The sequence below is a fragment of the Phoenix dactylifera genome, chromosome 6 (assembly GCF_009389715.1).
Source record: "Phoenix dactylifera cultivar Barhee BC4 chromosome 6, palm_55x_up_171113_PBpolish2nd_filt_p, whole genome shotgun sequence".
Lineage (NCBI taxonomy): Eukaryota > Viridiplantae > Streptophyta > Magnoliopsida > Arecales > Arecaceae > Phoenix > Phoenix dactylifera.
Window position 1 is genome coordinate 9,497,495 of NC_052397.1, and position 17,130 is coordinate 9,514,624.

Here is a 17,130-nt window from a genome sequence, read left to right on the forward strand (position 1 = left end):
CTATTTTCTTCTCAAGAAAATTCTCATCCTCTCAACTTCAAGATGATACGGTGGCCTCAAATAGGCCAACGCTAAGAGGAGTTAAGAGGCGCTATTGACCAAGCATTAAAGAATTCATTTATGGATGAATTTCATAACGCTTGTTTCAAAACAAACGGTGGGAAAAAACTAATGAATCGATGAAAACGTGCCAGATTTCAAAGATCTAAATGAACCGGAATGTAGCCGGTTCAAAACCGAACATTCCGGTCCAGACGGCAAGCCGAACGGAGTCCGGATGGTGGCACGTCGTGGCGTTGAACCAAGGACGGAGAAGACTCTGTTTTTGCTCCCAGGCTTCCTTTCCATCGCGGCTCACAAGCATCTCTTAAGGGTCCATGAGCTTAAGGGTCCATGGGTCCACAGGAGGTATTTAAATGGGATTTAAAAACCAAGTCAGCCGTTAACCATTGAAATGGTTTTAGCCAAATAGAAAATGGGTTAGCCCATTTTGTAATAAAGCAAGCCTATTTGGTTCTAATCCAAATTGACAGCCGATTTAAATGATTGTTGACTCGGAAAAAATTCCACATGAGTCCGACTCATGGGAAATTCAATTGGGTCCAGTTTCGGCTCGATCCAAGTCCGACTTAGATCAGAACAAATACGAAATTAAATCCCACTTAAATCATGATCGAGCCCAATTACACTAATTTAGACCCAATCAAATCCAATCTCAACAATTGAGTCCTGATCAAGTTCCATTACATTAATTGAAACTTGATTGACCCGAAATACAGACTTAATTAGTTGTTCATCCATGAAATTTAGCATGTACCTCATGTTCAGTGCTAGCTGAACATAGACAGAACCAAATTCCAAATGACCCACAATTTAATTCTTAATTAAATTGGGTCAAGACCTTCTTACTTAGTTTGACTAATGTGCGTGACTCCGATAGGTTCGAACACTAAGCCGGTAGTACATGGACTACTCCATGCACTAATCGAGGTGACCATCTAGCAATGATACCCGACGTCCGGATAGGTCGAATATGCAAAGCAACATTCAAGAACCTAGACGTATGGTTGTTGCATAATTCATCCCTATGACCATCGATGCTCAAGATGACCTCAGAGTGGACTGTCGAACTCTGGGTCCGGTCATCCATAGTGTATTTCAATTAATCAAATCAAGTGACCATCACTTGGTTTACCCTGGCCAAGGTTTTACTGAATTGAAATACAGCGAGACATCAACTCCTATAATCTGGAGCGGTCAATCCCATCTTGACTCGTACACAGACTTCGCGAGTACTTGACTGCACCCAGCATCCTTCCGATCCCTGAATTAGAAATTCAGGTCATCCAGTGCCTAAGTACAGTGAGTTGCTTGCAAGTCACCGTGACAGTCTCAGGTCTAAGGGGTACTTATGCCCATACGCTTTGCGAGCTAACTCCCGACAGTAGAGTGCTACGCAGGTGAGTCACTGTTCAGTGATGATGTACTCCTACATCTCACCTGTATGCCATACAGTGTCTCCACACTTCTTGGTTTAAGAGGACAACCAACTAAATGACACACAACGACCTATACTTGACATAGCTATTGTCCAATTGACAGCTCATCATTTGGTCGCGAACTGGTTTAAGGACTAAATGATAAAACCTCTTTTATCCACTAAATTAGTCCTAAGGACTTCATCACAATACACAGGAGTTCAATTTGAAGATGTAACACTTGTGATGAATAGAAAATTGCCAGAATAAATTTTTATTCATTTTAATAAAATATATACATAATCCAATTTCTTACAATTAAAAATTGGCTTTGGGACACAATTCCCAACACTGGGAGCACACATGGAACACATCCAAACTACAGGAACCCTGCATCCACGTTACGATGATACCACCCGACAACCCGCGAGACTCCACTGCATAAAATCCCCACGAGCAAGGTACCGCTCTCCTAGCTTTCTGTAGGCTCCTCCCTGATAACCGGGTCTCAAACAGCACACAAATATCCGGTCTATGCAGTTGCACAATCCTCCGAAAAGTCGGGGCAAAGGAAGGCTTCCCCGCGCCACGACAGTTCCATAACATAACCTTCATTGGGCACCCAAGGATGCATCACAACCCCCTACCCCGGGGTTGCAATCATGGAACACTGCCTCTTCTATAGCTCCTACATTCTCCAAATTTGCAGAACTCGCACCTTTTGCTACTGCCAACAACTGAATCAAAATACGCTGGTGATCCCTTCCATAGCCGGGTTGTGCCAAATGTCACGGTGAGTCCCCAACGTCTTCACCATTTGCCACAGGGCCCTCCATCATCCCCCCTCCTGGTTCAGTCTTGGTGCCGCCCGCAGCATTGATGAAACTTGATTCACTGGCGACTTGTTTCCCCGCTCCCAGCTTTGTCACCGAACTAGAAGAACCACCCTTCTCTCGTGCCAAATGGCCCGAAAGACCCTGTGAAGAAGCTTTGGGGTTGCCGGCTGGATTCACCTGCCCGCTACAAGCACCGGACTCCCCAACCCCCATTCGTTCCGACCAGCCCTCCTTGCCAACCACCTTGACCGGAGCCGTCATCCCCAGTTCCAAGAGGTCGCCGCCGCCGAGCTAGCTCTATTTAGCTTCCTCAGTGGGTCCGCCACTCCACGCCGGACGTGCTCACCACCACCCCTAGACTCACGCTCCGCCTGCGGAGGTCGAAGACGAGCCGCCGAGAGGGGAGGAGGGGAGCTCTTGCTCCTATGATGGATGTCAAGCTCCGGCCGCCCCTTCGCCGTTGACAGGGGGCGGATCCCCCCGGCGGAAAAGACCGACCCTTTCTCACCCTTGCCTCCAATCCCCGAAGCCCGACATGGGCTTCTGGATCGCTTCCTCGGGCTCGGGCCCGATCCATCGGGGCACTGCACCACTGAGGGGCCTGGTCTATCCACAGCCCGGCCCGAACCACCATCCAGCCCACACACACCCCAGCCCGCATCCTAGTTCAAACTCGGGTTGAGTCGACCCGGACCATCGTCATCGACCTGGATGGATTGACTCGGGCCCGCCTTAACCTTGCCCGCCCTGGCCGCCGCGACGTCCTTCTCTGGTGTCCTCCGTCGGGCGACCTTCGATGGCTTCTGCCATGCTTCAAGGTCGATCGGGGAGACCGAAGAACCCGACCCATCCCCCATTCCACCCTTATCGGGACGGGGAGGAATGGGCATCGAGTTCGGCCTAGACCCGGACTCAGTCGTCTCCTTCCTCCGCGGCGTCTTCTTGGCCGGTCATTATTGCCAGATACGATTGGTAACCAACCACGGGCCAAACGCCGATGGTTCCTCTAGGATAGAAGCTCCCCCATTGGTCTGCACATCAACCTCTGGGTTATCCGCCCCGGTATCTTCCTTCTCTTTTCTTCGGGCCACTGCCGGCTCCACTTTGCCACCCGCCGAAGACGGGTAACCGCACTCCGGCACCGAGTGCCCAATCCACCCACACTTAGAACAGGGAGCAGGTAGGTTTTTGTAGATGAACCCCTGCTAAAAGGTCTCCTCGACACCCCCGTATTTCTCCCTAACAAGGGTACCCGGCTTGAGAGGGTTCGAAACATTCAGCTCTACCTTCACCCTGGCAAAACCATACCGTCCCCCCTGCTCCGTGAAACCATCCACGGCCAAAGGATTACCAGCACTGGCCGCTATCCTAAGGATGGCCTCTCTCTTCCAATAATCCAGGGGCAATCGTGGTAGACGCAACCAGACGACCACCCGATCAATACCCCCTACACCGGGCACAAAATTGGGCCGCCACCGCTCCATTGCCAGAAGTTGACCGGCCACCGTCCATGGACCGTTCTTCAGAGCAGCCTCGCGGTTCTCCTCCTTGGCAAACCGGACGGCAATGAAACCATCCATTAGCAGGAAGCACTCCACGTTATAGTCCAGGCGACCTACCCGTTTGAACTCTCTGGCCACCCAATCAACCGAAACAGGCCTCCCCAAGCTCCTCACAATGACGGTAGTGCTTCACCATTCCGCTCGAATCCCCTCCAACTCTTCCTCTGGAACATCCACCACCTCGGCAGTCCTACTCCGCAACATCTCCAAAATCCGAGAAGGCATCCGGTGACTCGTCCAAGCCGGCTGCCGAGGGACTCCCTTCACAACCTTCGCCCATGAGCGATCCTTCGGTGCATCCCCGAGACCTCAGGCTGCCTGACCACCGACCTTCCCCGTCTCCGGCTGAGTCCCCCCCCCCCCCCCCCCAACAAGCCTCCATAGTTCCACCCCTAATAACTCCCCACTGACCCTCCTACAGTGCATGAAATTTGATGCACCCACTCACCCGCTCCAGCCATTCTAAGTCTCGTGCCCCTCCTTCCCTCCTATCTTTTTACCAAAAAAAAGAAAAGAGAAGAATACTCAAATAATTTTTTTGTGTGGCTTTGGACCAGCTCGAAGCCAAAGCCAGGGGAAGATTCAATGCATCGTGGAAGGATGGGAAGGCAGGTACAGATTTTATAGTTCGTTATGATTGTGGTAATGCACTTTTGGCTGGTACGAGATTGTTTTATACATTTTCGGTTCCTATAGCTGAACTAAGAGCAGGTTGGAAAGGGTTGACCGCGGATGTTGAAAGCCTACAATGCTCTAGGATCTAGTTGGAAGGCGACTCATCAACAGTCATAGGTTGGATTAGTGTACGTCAGAGTAATGCTACTATGATCCTATGACAGCCCCTTCTCATGGACATATTGCAATTTAAGCAATTGTTACTCTTTTCCTATGCAAGTCATGTATTTAGAGAGGGCAATCAGTCAGTAGATAAGTTTGCGAAAGAGCTGGACCCTATTTGGCAAAGCTATTGACAGTAGAGCTTTCGGAAGTAAAGCTTTCAAAAGTAGAATTTTTTGAAGTAGAGCTTGTTGAATTTTTTGTAGAGCTTTTATAAAAAAACTATTTGCTGTTTAGTAGCTACATTTCTAATGTGTCGTAGAACTAATATGTATTTGGTAAACAAACTGAGAAAGTACTTTTGGTATGAAAAAATAACTATAACGGATATTGCATAGTATTATACAGTAGAGCATAATAAAATATAATATATATTAATATATATATATGATATAATATAATATTACTATAATGTAATATAATATTATTATGATGTAGTAATATAATATTATATACTATAGAATAAGAATATAACATAATTTGATATTATATAATATAACATATCAATGTATCATGATATAATGTAATATAATATTATATTTATAGTGTAATACAATAATAAAGGTATAAAATATTATAATTATTATCATTATATATTAATATTTTATTAATATAATATTTTTAGGAATTAATTTTTGGGTTTTTTTATTTTTTTTGTTGGAACTCCTGCAGAATTTTGTAATATAAAGGGATATTTCTTATAATTATAATATCAACAGTCATAAGTTGGATTAGTGCAAAGCAATTGTTATCATTTTCCTATGCAAGTCATGTATTTAGAGAGGGCAATCAATCAGCAGATAAGCTTGCAAAAGGGCTAGTCAACGAAGACTAAGGTGAAGACCGAATCAATAAGCCTATTTCTTGATACACTCGATTGCGGATGGTACTTGTCCCTTTATTCTTGCTGATATGCTTGGTGTTTTGTTCTTAAAAATTCAAGCATTTAACAAATTTTGTTTTGTTTTCTATTATTAAAATGCAGTCCCTCTTGTACTGCAAAAAAAAAAAGGAAGACAAAATATGGTCCAGTCCGTCATTCCCCTAACTTGTATACATGACATATTGTATTTCAACATCACCACCATTGAACCAAAAATTTTAGTGGGACCTACCTTCTTGCCATTAGCTCACGTTAGGGTTGAAATTAGGTATGAATTAGATATCAATATATGTATATTCATATTTATTTTGTTTGACAGATGCAGGATATAATTATTAGTTGGATGAAAAAATTCATATCTATATGTATTTTAAAAGAATGAACATACAGATTAGATAGTGAAAATATGGATGTAGATTGGATAATTAAATTTTATGACCGCAGTATTGAAAATATTACTAAGTAAAAAATAAATCAAATTAATACTATATTAATATAATCATTTATTTTTTTCAAATTTATATTATATAAAATTAAATAAAATTATAAATAAAATATTTAAATATAAATCAAATAAATTGACTAAATAAATTTAGATACCAAATGAATTTGGAAGAATATTATCCTGCCCATATTTTTCCCTCGCCGCGCATGTTTTGAGGACCGGACAGACTCCACCAGTGGAAAAACTTTGAGATCTGTGCGGACGGTCGAGTTCGGAATACTTTCGGATCCGTGTTGAGGACCTACATCCTCCTACGTGTAAGGCTGCAAATGGGTCGGGTCGACCCAAGATCCGGCCCGGCCCAACCCGCGTAGATCCGATCCGATCCGAATTTTAAGACCTACGGATCCGGATCTGTTGACCCCCTAATGGATTTTGATGAATACAAAACACTAGAGTATAGTTCCATTTATCTTAACAATTTAATTGAGGAATTCATGTGTTTTATTAAGAATATTGTTAAGAAATGTCTAGGCAAGTTTCCATAATTTTTAAGGATTTATTGAAGAATTTTTGAGGTGAAGAAAACAGATCAGGGACAGCCGAGACGTCTCCGGATAGTCTCAGAGACGTCTCTGGCACAAACCGGAAGAACTGGCACACTTGGAGACGTCCCCGGCACCTGGCGAGGCGTCTCGCAGGGTCGGAGCCGACTCTCTCAGTAGCGGAGTCGACTCTCTCAGTGGCGGCAGAAAGGCAGATTTCAAGTGATACGCGCGAGCCGTCCCCACAGTACGCGGAGTCGTCCCCGCAAGTTAAAAAGCTGAGTTTCCGAGTCGTCCCCAGTGTAGCGGAGTCGGCTCTCTCAGGGTTTTCCAGAGAATGTCTTTTTCGGTGACAAAGCAGCGGAGACGTCCCCTGAAAGAGCGGAGTCGACTCTCTCAGAGAATTCCAGAAGACATGTTTTTCGGAGATAAAGAAGCGGAGTCGTCCCCGAGGGAACGGAGTCGTCCCCATGCAAAGAGCACGAACAAGCCGAGACGTCCCCGTAAAGTGCCGAGACGACCCTCTCAGAAAAACAGAAAAACAAGGATTCAAACCATTCATCAGCGGAGTCGTCCCCGTAAAGCGCCGAGTCGACCCCAAACAACGTCAAAAGTAAAATCTTGTAGCCGAGACGTCTCTCGTTGAAGCGGAGACGTCTCCGGAGCGCCTGGAACGCGACTGACAACTTTTGCAGGTTTGGTTTGAATTTTAAATCTCTTTTACTTTATCTCTAACGGCTATATTTGCTTTTTGGGCTATAAAAGGGACCTCTTAAGTGCTTCTCAACAACTTCTCACCAACCCAACACAAGATCATTCAAGAGAGAAGCAAGAGAGAGAGGTTCAAGGGAGTTAGTGCATTCAAGTGAAGAAATCAAGTGCCTTCAAGCTTCCCAACTGATTTCAAGCTCGACTACTCTCTTCCGCTCGGGATTCAAAGCTCACACTCAAGCCTACGCGATCCACATCGGAAGAATCATCATTTCCCACGCTTCCAACGGCAAAAGGATTCTTCCGGGTTTTAAAGTTTATCATTGTTATATTTGCTTATTTAGAGCTTTCCAATCTTTTGTAAAACTCTTTCAATATCGTGCTTGTTCCAGTCAAGGGACTTGGAACAAGGGAAAGGCGTCCCAAGCCTAGGTGAAATTGGGGGTTATAGGGTTTGTTGTTAGCCCGGTGTAAAACAACGAGTTGGGTAGTGCACTCGCAAAACTACTGGACTGTAATCTTGGATTATAGTAAAAATTCCCAAAGGTGCTTTGGAGAGTGGATGTAGGAGCAGTGGAAGCTCCGAACCACTATAAAACCGTGTGTTTGCGATTGGTTGTTTTCATACCTCTATCTTTGCTTTAGTTCATTCATTTGTGCGTTTTACCTTTTAAATAGCCAAAAAGTTTTAAAACACCCAATTCACCCCCCTCTTGGGTGACCATCTCTGGGCAACAAGTGGTATCAGAGCGGGTGCTCTGTGTATTTCTTGAAAGACCTAACCGTCTTAGCCAAAGATCTAGATGGCAACACCCTTTAACAATGTTCCTGCTGAGGGGCAAGCAACCAATAGACCTCCACTCTTCAATGGGACAAATTATACCTATTGGAAGACTAGAATGAGGATCTTCATTCAAGCACAAGACTATGCCTTGTGGAGGGTTATAGTCAAGGGACCACAAGAACCATCACACATGGTTAATGGCATTCAAGTTCCCAAACCTGAGGAGGATTGGGATGAGAATGATGATAGGATGGCTCAACTCAATTCTAGAGCCATGAACTCATTATTTTGTGCTCTAGATGTAAATGAGTTTAATAGAGTCTCCACATGTAGTTCCGCTAAGGAAATATGGGATAGGCTTGAAGTTACCCACGAGGGTACAAATCAAGTCAAAGAGTCCAAAGTGAACATTCTAGTTCACAAATATGAGTTGTTTAAGATGGAACCCAATGAAACCATCACATGCATGTTTACACGCTTTACCGATATAATTAATGGTCTAAAGAGTTTGGGTAAATCTTATACTAATCCGGAACTTGTAAGTAAAATTCTCAGGTCTTTGCCGAAAGCATGGGAAGCAAAGGTCACGGCAATTGTAGAAGCCAAAGACCTCAACACCTTGGGACTAGAACAACTTTTGGGCTCATTGATGACGCATGAGCTCACGATGAAGCAACATGAAGATGATTTGCCAAAGAAGAAGACAATTGCACTCAAGGCTACTTCGAGTGTGTGTGAAGAAGAAAGTAGGGAGAGTGAGGAAGAAAGCGAGGACGAGGACTTGGGTTTGATAGTTAGGAAGTTTAAAAAATTCATGAGGAAAAAGAAACCCTTCCCAAGGAAAAAGTTTGGAGGAAGAAATGATTGGGAAAAAGAAAAAGAAAAAGAAAGAGACCCAATCATATGCTATGATTGCAAGAGACCGGGACACATTCGTTCCGAATGCCCTCAACAAAAGAAGCATTTTGGAAAGAAGAAGAAGGAGGCATTGAAGGCAACATGGGATGATAGTGACACATCATCCTTCGAGGAAGAGAAGGAAGAGACCGCCAATTTGTGCTTCATGGCATTCGAAGACGACGAGGTATGTCAAAATTCAACTATAAATTTTACTTTAGAAGAATTGTATGAAGCTTTTCAAGAACTTATGAGTGATTGTAGTATGTTAGGAGCAAAGAATAAAGAATTAAAAGCCTCCAATCTAAAACTAAAGGAAGATATTAAAAATCTATTGATTGAGAAAGAGAGCATTGAAAATGTTAACACCATTGATCTAGAAAACAAAAATTCAAAACTTAGCATTGAAAATGAAATGGCAAAAACACTAATTAAGGAATTGAATCTAAAAGTTAAATCTCTACTCAATAATAATACCTCACTTGCACAAAATGTTGAATCCCTTAAAAAGGACAAGGAAGAACTAGTTAAAGAAAATTTGAATCTTAAGAATGAGGTACATAAGTACAAACCAATTGTTGAAAAATTTACACAAAGCTCTGAAAAATTAAATCTTATTCTTTCAAATCAAAAAGCTGTTTTTAATAAAGCCGGATTAGGATATAAAACTAACAAGCAACAAAAGTATCTAAAGAATTTCTTTGTGAAAGCAAAAGATGTCAAAACTGAAAAACCTACATGCTTTCATTGTAAAAAAGGTGGACATAAAGCCTACTCTTGTATTCAAAGAAAGATCCAAACTAACAAGAGTACATTTGTAAAAGCTAAAAACGTAACTAAAGTATGGGTGCCTAAGGGAACCAACTACACTAACCACGAAGGACCCAAGAAGACTTGGGTACCTAAGAGCCTCACATAATCATTTTGCAGGTATGCCTTGCAGCCGAGAATAAAAAGAGAATGTGGTATCTTGATAGTGGTTGCTCAAGGCATATGACCGGTGACAAGAGTCTCTTCGTCACCTTGAAATCAAAAGAAGGAGGAGTAGTCACATTTGGAGACAATGCTAAAGGTCAAATAATTGGTGTTGGTAAAATCTCCATATCACCCTCCTCTTTTATTGACAATGTATTGTTAGTTAATGGACTAAAACATAATTTATTAAGTATTAGTCAATTTTGTGACAAGGGCTTTAAAGTATCATTTGAATCATCACTATGCATAATTAGTAGTCCAATTGACAATGAGATCATACTCACAGGACATAGGCATGGAAATATTTACATGGTAGATCTTGATGATCTCACCATGAAGGATGGCCAATGTCTTGTAGCCATGGATCCCAAAGTCAATGAGACTAGTTGGTTATGGCATCGTAGGTTAGGACATGCTAGCATGGATTTAATTTCTAAATTGATTACAAAAGATCTAGTCAAAAGACTACCAAAGATAGATTTCGAAAAGAACAAAATTTGTGCTGCATGTCAATTAGGGAAACAAACGAGAAGCTCTTTCAAGCCTAAAAACATAGTCTCAACAACAAAACCCTTAGAACTAATTCACATGGATTTATTTGGACCCACTAGAACTGCTAGTCTAGGGGGTAAGAGATTTGGTCCTGTAATTGTTGATGATTTTTCACGCTTTACATGGGTTTCATTTCTTGCACATAAAGATGAGTCCTTTCCCGCTTTTATCAAGTTTCATAATAGAGTTTCGAATGAACTCAATCTTAAACTAAAAGCAATTAGGAGTGATCATGGTACCGAGTTTGAAAATCAGCACTTTGAAAAGTTTTGTGACGAAAATGGTATCAATCACAATTTCTCGGCCCCTAGGACACCCCAACAAAATGGGGTGGTAGAAAGGAAGAATCGCACACTAGCAGATATGGCTCGTACCATGTTGTGCGAATCGGATCTACCAAAATATTTTTGGGCTGAAGCAATAAATACTGCATGTCACATTTTAAACCGTGCATTAGTTAGATCTATTTTAAAGAAAACACCTTATGAGCTAATAAAAAATAAGAAGCCCAATATAAGTTACTTTCATGTGTTCGGTTGTAGGTGTTTTATTTTAAATAATGGAAAGGACAATCTAAGCAAATTTAGTGCTAAATCAGATGAGGGGATCTTCTTAGGTTATTCCTCATCTAGTAGAGCATACAGGGTCTTCAACAAGAGAACTCTCGTTGTTGAAGAATCAATTCATGTTGTTTTTGATGAAGCTAATGGAGATTCTTCTAGAAAAGAAGAAGATGGTGATGCAGGTATACTTGAAGACCGAATGAAGGAATTCTCCATACAAGACAAACAACATGAGGATGAGATCAAAGAAGATACAATTCAGCAAGATGAAGAAGATCAACCTCCATTGAGAAATCAAGATCTTCCTAAGGAATGGAGGTATGCACATGGTCATCCAAAAGATCTAATTCTTGGTGATCCTTCACAAGGGGTAAGGACAAGATCCTCTCTAAGAAATACTAGTAATTATCTTGCTTTCGTTTCACAAATAGAGCCTAAATCACTAGAAGAAGCCGAAAAAGATGTTAATTGGATGAATGCTATGCAAGAGGAATTAAACCAATTTCAAAGAAATGAAGTTTGGACTTTAATGAAAAGACCCCCTAATGTCTCAATCATAGGCACCAAGTGGGTGTATAGAAATAAACTAGATGAAGATGGAATAGTCATAAGAAACAAAGCTAGACTAGTTGCCAAAGGTTATAATCAGGAGGAAGGAATAGACTTTGATGAAACTTTTGCTCCTGTTGCTAGATTAGAAGCTATTAGACTACTTTTGGCATATGCATGCTTCATGGATTTTAAACTCTATCAAATAGATGTAAAAAGTGCTTTTTTAAATGGTTATATAATGAAGAAAGTTTATGTAGGACAACCTCCAGGTTTTGAAAATCACTTACATCCAGATTATGTGTATAAATTGCATAAAGCATTGTATGGACTTAAGCAAGCCCCTAGGGCATGGTATGAAAGATTAAGTAATTTTCTAATTGAAAATAAATTTAAGAGAGGAAATGTAGACAAAACCCTCTTCATTAAAAGAAAAGGAAATGACTTATTGCTTGTACAAATTTATATGGATGATATAATTTTTGGTGCTACTAATGATAGTCTTTGTCAAGAGTTTGCCAAGCTTATGCAGGGAGAATTTGAAATGAGCATGATGGGTGAGCTCAACTTCTTCCTTGGGCTACAAATAAAATAATCAGAGGAAGGCATCTTCATCAGTCAATCCAAATATATCAAGGAAATGTTGAAAAAATTCAAGATGAAGGATGCAAAGGAAATCAGCACACCCATGGGCTCAAGTTGCAAGCTTGACAAAGATGAAAAAGGTAAAAGTATAGACTGTAAATTGTACAGAGGTATGATAGGCTCTTTACTTTATCTTACTGCTAGTAGACCAGATATATTATTCAGTGTTTGTATGTGTGCTAGATACCAAGCATGTCCTAAGGAATCACACTTGCAAGCTGTTAAAAGAATTTTTAGATATCTAGTAGGGACATCTAATGTAGGCTTATGGTATTCTAAACAATCTGACATAAATTTAATTGCTTATTCCGATGCTGATTTTGCCGGGTGCAAACTCGACAGAAAAAGCACAAGTGGCACATGTCAATTCTTGGGTGCTAATTTGGTTTCTTGGTTTAGCAAGAAACAGAATTCAGTTGCCTTGTCTACAGCTGAGGCTGAGTACATTGCAGCTGGAAGCTGTTGTGCCCAAGTTCTTTGAATTAAGCAACAACTTGAAGACTTCGGCATCAAAATGGACAACATACCAATTAAATGTGATAATACAAGTGCAATTAATTTAACAAAAAATCCTGTCCAACACTCTAAATCAAAGCATATAGAGATTAGACATCATTTTATTAGGGATCATGTGCTGAAAAATGATGTGATGATTGAATATGTATGTACTGAAAATCAATTGGCCGATATCTTTACAAAGCCAGGTTCAACTTCTTAAGAAATGCTTTGAGCTTGTATGACCCTAGCAAATAAATTCAACTTGTATTGCAATGCCTTGCTACTCAAAAAACTAGTAATCCACCTCAAGGTCAACATAAGTGAAAGCATGAATCCATCTAAGCTAAATGACGAACTGTTTGACTTTCCGGAGGATGGTTACCCTCCCTTGGACTCTTCATAGAGATATTTTCAGAGCCTATTTCATAGGTATTCGAAATTTGGTCAAACATTCCTCATTTCAACATTAATAATTCAAAAATCATTATCAAACCTCTATAGGATGTATTATTAAGGGGGAGGATCACAAACAAACTCATTCTGTATTCACCTAAAGAAATCATAATTAGTGTGATTAAATGAAACAAATTGGGAAAAGATAAAAAAATCAGTCTGAAATTTTTCAGTGCCGGAGACGTCTCTGGCAAATCGTAAAGACGTCCCCCCGGCGAGACGTCTCGCCTTAGTCGCGGAGACGTCTCGGGGACCGAACGAGGGTTTTTAAAATAGGTCGAAACAGCTCGAGCCGACCCGAGCTATCCCTTTCATCCCCGACAAAAACAAAAACCCTAGCCTCCATTTTCTCTCCAACACAAACCCTAGCCTCTTTCTCCCCATTTCCCTAGGTCTTCCATTCAATGGCACCTAAAAGAGCTAGGAGGACTGGTGGGAGGCGTCCTAGGGCAGCGGCCGACGGTGAGGAACGGAGGGAAGAACCTTCCGCGCCGTCTCCTCCGGTTGCTCCGCCAACCACGACCATTTCCTGTGCAAATCGCACAGTGACGACCGGTAGGTACATAGACTTTGCATTTCTAGGTAGTGAGGGGTTCTCTATTGGAGAGAGACTCCGTGCCCAAGGGTGGGAATACCTTTGTACCCTCAATACCTCGACCTACCCTGGCCTAGTTAGAGAACTATTTAGCAATATGGCCTTAGGGGACTTAGGGTACACTGCATATGTCCGGGGGACATTGGTAGAAATTAATGAGGATATTCTATCCACTGTTCTGCAAATTCCTAAAGATGGTGAGGCTCCGACATCACATCCCCAAAGGAAAATAGCCCTAAATTTGCTTCTAGGAAGAGAGGACTGCGGCCCTCTTGATGTAGTCAACTCCCAAGACCTAAATGCCGAAATGAGACTACTTCTAAGTATTGTCAACCGGGTCTTGTTTCCTAAAACCGGTCGCTTCGATTTTGTTTCGGAGCGAGATTTAGTTATCATGCACCATATCCTACTAGGGATTCCTCTAAACCTCCCTAGACTCATGTTGAACTACATTGCTACATGTCATAGGTATTCTAGGTTTAGCATACCTTATGGGATGATCCTTACCCTACTCTTCAAACATTTCAAAGTACCCATTCCAGAAAATGAGCCTGCAAAATCCTTGAGAAATACCGACTATTATAATGAGAGCACAATGCGTAGAATGGAGTTTCACAAGGTAGATGGGTCATGGGTCAAGGTACCAAAGAGAAAAGCTCAAACCCTAGAGCCTGAGCTCCCACTTCAGGAGCCTGACCATCACTCTCCTCCACATAGCCACATGGATTATCCTGATGTACCCTCCAGCTCAGCTGGACCTTCCACATCCATGCCACCACCTCCTCCAGTCAGTGGGCCCTTCTCCCTATCCGAAGACCAGATGCGCACTTTAGCATCTGTGAGATGCCAGCAAATGAGGGAGGAAATGAGATCGATGATCTCTACTGAGTTGGCCCCTATCAGAGCTTCACATGAAGGGATTCTACAAGAGCTGAAGGAAATTAGAGCTCAAATAGAAGCTACAGCGCAAGAACTAGTTGGTGTGAGTGCCACCCAAACCTTCAGATCCATCGAGCTAAAGGATGACTTGAGGAGCATCTCAAATAGCCTTCAAGAGTTGACAAGCCCTGGAGGAAATGTGGGCACCTTGGTTGCCCAACTTAGAGGAAGAATTGAAAGGGCAACCATAGAATTTGAAGCACTAGTGGCAGCCTTCCATCAGTCACAGGGAGATCAATTCAGAACACTGCTAGATTCCATCAATGCTTTCATAGATGCAGCTGCTAGGGCTTATGAGCAACGTCGCCGATGAGGGACATTTTGTAGACATCTAGGGATCTTCTTTTTGTAAACCCTAGGCTATTTTGAAACACTTTTTGTATTAAAAATCAATACTTGTAATGATTTCTTCTCTTAACTTTGTACTGACTTCAAAGGTTTACAATGATACATGAATACAATTTCTTTTGAAACTTTGTGTACATTGCTAACTCTGTGTATGTGATTCTGTGATTGTGATGTGCCATAAAAATCTCATAGCATGCCTTAAGTGGTAAAATTTAACACAACTTATCAATGCATATGACATAGGGGGAGCACATCTTGTGATAACTATGATTAACAAAAAGAGGAGTCTGAAATGAATACCAAAACAAAGGGGGAGTGATATGAATGACTAAATTCATTAATAGAAATAACTTGGACAAGGGGAGCACAACTTGAATATCCTTGAGTGGTTCATGGAAATATGCTGAATTTTACTAGGAAGTATGCTTTAAGCACCTAAGGATAATTTGTCCCCTTCATTGTTGATGACAAAAAGGGGGAGTAGATATAATAGAACTTATAGAACTTATATATTGAGTAGAACCAATATGGATATTGGATACATTGGAATGCAAAATATGAAATTCATACTCCAAAGTTGAATTAGAAAAGATAAAATTGAAGAATATTGGCTTTAAGATAATTGCCCTTCTGGAAAAGAAAGGGGGAGTCAAAAAGAACTTAGCTTTTAATTATCTTTAGCATCAATATTTCATTTTAACTTGATTCAAATTCAGTTGATATGCTAAAATTGCTCAAGAGCTATTAAGATTAATTTTATGCATAAGGATAGAACTGAAAATTGACTATTTTAAATTATGCACATTGTATCTAGCTCTAATCAAAACATTAGACTTGTACATCTGATCAAATACTGTGTATATGTTTAAAATTCAAATTTTGCATATACTCAGTGTTTTGTCATCATCAAAAAGGGGGAGATTGTTGACCCCCTAATGGATTTTGATGAATACAAAACACTAGAGTATAATTTCATTTATCTTAACAATTTAATTGAGGAATTCATGTGTTTTATTAAGAATATTATTAAGAAATGTCTAAGCAAGTTCCCATAATTTTTAAGGATTTATTGAAGAATTTTTGAGATGAAGAAAACAGATCAGGGACAGCCGAGACGTCTCCGGATAGTCTCAGAGACGTCTCTGGCACAAACCGGAAGAACTGGCACACTTGGAGATGTCCCCGGCACCTGGCGAGGCGTCTCGCAGGGTCGGAGTCGACTCTCTCAGTAGCGGAGTTGACTCTCTCAGTGGCGGCAGAAAGGCAGATTTCAAGTGATACGCGCGAGCCGTCCCCACAGTACGCGGAGTTGTCCCCGCAAGTTAAAAAGCTGAGTTTCCGAGTCGTCCCTAGTGTAGCGGAGTCGGCTCTCTCAGGGTTTTTCAGAGAATGTCTTTTTCGGTGACAAAGCAGCGGAGACGTCCCCTGAAAGAGCGGAGTCGACTCTCTCAGAGAATTCCAGAAGACATATTTTTCGGAGATAAAGAAGCGAAGTCGTCCCCGAGGGAGCGGAGTCGTCCCCATGCAAAAAGCACGAACAAGCCGAGACGTCCCCGTAAAGTGCCGAGACGACCCTCTCAGAAAAACAGAAAAACAAGGATTCAAACCATTCATCAGCGGAGTCGTCCCCGTAAAGCGCCGAGTCGACCCCAAACAACGTCAAAAGTAAAATCTTGTAGCCGAGACGTCTCTCGTTGAAGCGGAGACGTCTCCGGAGCGCCTGGAACGCGACTGACAACTTTTGCAGGTTTGGTTTGAATTTCAAATCTCTTTTACTTTATCTCTAACGGCTATATTTGCTTTTTGGGCTATAAAAGGGACCTCTTAAGTGCTTCTCAACAACTTCTCACCAACCCAACACAAGATCATTCAAGAGAGAAGCAAGAGAGAGAGGTTCAAGGGAGTTAGTGCATTCAAGTGAAGAAATCAAGTGCCTTCAAGCTTCCCAACTGATTTCAAGCTCGACTACTCTCTTCCGCTCGGGATTCAAAGCTCACACTCAAGCCTACGCGATCCACATCGGAAGAATCATCAT